Source organism: Ixodes scapularis, unplaced genomic scaffold, assembly GCF_016920785.2.
Source record: "Ixodes scapularis isolate PalLabHiFi unplaced genomic scaffold, ASM1692078v2 PGA_scaffold3__209_contigs__length_174095766, whole genome shotgun sequence".
In the NCBI taxonomy this organism is placed as follows: Eukaryota; Metazoa; Arthropoda; class Arachnida; order Ixodida; family Ixodidae; genus Ixodes; species Ixodes scapularis.
In genome coordinates, this window is record NW_024609868.1 from 147045853 (window position 1) to 147049567 (window position 3715).

A 3715-nucleotide genomic window follows, 5' to 3' on the forward strand; every position below is an offset into this window, starting at 1 on the left:
CGTTGGCGATCTTGATTTGATTTGTAGCACTCTCGTGTGTCAAAAAAGTAAGATGTTCATTCAAGAAATAGAACGCGTATGTAGACATGCAGTCACGAAGTGGCATGCCGCTTGCTGATAGGAGGTACGAAGCGGCACGGGGTTAGAGCGGTGCATGACGTCCACTATTTACAACTGTTTTATATATTCAAATTAGGCATGGAAAAACAAAATAGTTAGTAATGCAGCCAGGTTTGCACTGAAGAGTCGGGAAGAATTCGGGCTTTCTCAGGTCTTGGAAACTTAGTAGGGCTTCGTCGTAGCCTTGAGCTCCTTCTGAGCCCCGGCTGTGCTTTCGCTCGAATAATAATATTAGTAATAATAATAAATTTATTCAGCAAATGAGGCAAATATGGCACTCGCGTGTTCGATGTAATGGCTGTCCGTCGTCGGTGCGAATGAAATGGAAACGTGGGGTACAAAAGCTCGACCTACTACAGCGCCTGTAGCCCACGTGCGCGAGTCGGTTTCGTACACAAACACCGGGGCTATGTTAGAAATCTTACCCAAATAACCTGTCTCCTACGTCAGAAAGTTATATCACGTGACATCGAGAGTAAACAATCCGCGACTCAATTTTGGAACGGCCGGGACAGTCACCTGGATACTACGCGGATTGGCTTCGTCTTGGGCTACGGAAAAAAAAAAAAAACACAACAGCGATGGCAGAAAATAGCAGGTGATCCTTTTTGATCATAGAAGAAACACTCGAAGAGACGATGATATTATTGACGACGCGGTGTTTTCTGAGGTGGATCCACCAGCTCCTTCTACTTCTCACCTTCTTTTTGAGCTGTATATTGATATCAAAATTACGTACTCCTTACAGTTATAGACATTAAAAAAATGTTTTTTATAAATCAGCCCGATGGCTATAAATTGAGTACTATTTAGAAAACCTAAATGCATATTTTTCATGGATTGTAATTTGCACCGACTACGTTTTGCAGAAATTGCTTCCACACGGTGTAGCGCTACAGCGCAGGGGGCTTTCTCAAAAGTGATATGTAACTAACGTTCGCTTAAACGCGAATAGGATTACAGGATCACAAAGAGGAGGGAGATGAGGAGGGTTTGTTGACTGGTGATACAGATGAAATCTTCGAAGCATTAACTGCTTTAGAAGCGTTCTCCTCTCATTACACACACTCTGGGGAAAACAAAAATACTACCTCGTCATTTACTGCGTTCGAACAATTTCAGCCTTGAACGTGAGAATACAGCATTCATTTCAATGCCGAGGACGAGGATGCGAACAAGCTCCTGTTTACTCTCGCACTCTGATAATAACAAGTATACCTTCCTGGGAAAGGTGCACCGTCTGGATGCAATACAGTCAATTCCTGCGTTGAAAACAGCAGATCGCAATAATCACACATAAATCGCTGTACCTCATTCTTTGTCATTGCGAACGTCCGCCAAAAAAGCCAAGGAAGCAAACGAACAGACCGCGTGACGTATTTACTCGATTTGATCCGACGTTACCCCCCGATCGAGAATGGTAATTACTTCGGAGTAATTAACCTTCTGCAGTGAATAAGTTTTGAAAAGCCACGGTACGAAACCTAAACTCCGGAGTTAGATCGAGTAAATTTTGGAGCACAGCCCGGGTAGCTTGCTTTAAGTCCGGCAGTGGTCTAGCATACCTCCTGTAGTACGTGCGCTGTTGCTTTCTGATCTCCAGGAGTCGGGCTTATACCTCTTTGGGCGGAACGGTGCTGGGCATCAAGCGCCTTGTTGGCAACGCAAATGCCTGCCTTCTCATAAATCTCGGCACCCAAGACATGGAGCGGTCGTCCCCTGGGCTATTTCTGTATTTCATCAAATTACAGGTACACTCCATAGACTTGAAGGAAATTTCGTTAAGCAGTTCCTAGCTTCTTTCACAGCGCGCTCGGCCCTCCCATTTGGACTTGGATAGTACTGGCTGGAAGTTACATGAGTGACGAAGTGCTTCCTGACGAGGTCTCTGAAATGTTGGTAGCTGTAAGGTGATCCGTTGTCGCTGCACAACATTACTTCAGTCGGTTTCAAGTCAGAGGCCTGACTTAAAAAATTCAGCCTAATCTAGTAACTCTTGTCCATTGTAGTAAAATAGGTCACTTCCCTTAATTTGGGACGGCAAACTGGAGAAATCGCGGTTAAAAATAGTCCACATAATTGTCTTGAAGTTTTAGGAAGAAGCACTGCACTTCGCCAACTTGTCATTGTAACAATTGATGAAGTTAAAATACGCAGGCGAGCTGGTAAATTAACTCCAAAATGAAAAAAAAAACCTGGAGCCTTGGAATAGATAAAATAACGGACAAGCACTCACACCATTAATTATTCCTGGTGCAGGTCTATAGTCATGTTCGTCGCTGGTTTCATCGTTACTATTGGTACCAAGCCAATACGTGACGTTTCCACCTCTTGTTTTCATCCGTTCGGCGATTCCATATAAGGCGTGTGAATTAGCCAATACCTACCGTGTTTTTTTCTGGAATGATTAGCTTTCTACTTTTGAAAACAAGCCCTTTTGTACATGCGGTATGTTACAAGAATGTCGGTAGCTGTGAAGTGCTTTGGGGCACGGAGCTTTTCCCTTGAAGGCCATGCGTTGTTTGCGAGCTGCCGGAGTTGTACCATCGCCGGATCCTTTTCCGTCCCTGCGCAATGGCCACAAGCCGCTGTTTAGAAACAGGCACATGACCAATAACATTCACGTGGAAATGTTCTTACTCTTCTCGAAGTAGGGCTTTGCCTTGAAACCGTGACATTGGATTCCTAAGGAAGACTTGTTTTCCTTGGCTGCGACAGGAAACCTACACTTAGAAACGCGTTCGAATTGAGTTTTTCTTTTTCTTTTCTCGGAACATCGCGACGGGATATACGAGCCTCGCGTCTTTTTGGAATTGGAAAATGCAGTGGTTATCGATGGATGCCCGGCTTTGTACTTTAAGGGGACTGATGGCCTATCAAGCTGTTCGGACAGCTTTTATTCTCTGCTCCCACCATATTTACGTGGTAAATAAAATTGTTATCATTATGTTAAGTTTCTAACTGATACCATGCCTATATATCTAATAACAAAAGTAATTAATTACTCCCAAATAATTAATAACTTTATTATTATGAACTATACATTACTTTTTTCAAATAGGCCTCTCGGCAAGGACCAAAAGGACATCGACATTTATTAGTAGTTCCCACAGCAATGAATTTGTTCTCACAGCAATACCTGCAACATATTCAATGGGCGCGTATTGCTACTTGGCTTTTGTGAGGGAACGCCGCGAATATGCTACTGGCTGTAATTTTTTTTTAAATCGCTGCTTCTACACCAATTTGAATGGCGTCTACCGACAGCGTGACCAGTTGCTCTTTTATAAATATGCCAGTACTGGCTTCATTTTGTGCGACTAGCGCAAAGTTTTGACAGTCGTTTGTTGGCGTTCAATTCAAACTACGGCGGCATCCTTTCTTAGCAACTTCCGCAACGGAGTTGTACTTGTTAACATGTTTGGTATGAATCACGCCACGAAATTAACAATTCTTAGAAAAATTCGCAGATGATTACTGTATTTTGGTTCTGGTATTTTTTGAAGTTTTTAACAGTCTAAGCTGAGCCCTTCTATGGTAAGGACATGTTAAAGGTACCGGATATGTTCCTGCAAATACTGGCACTTCCTCTTGT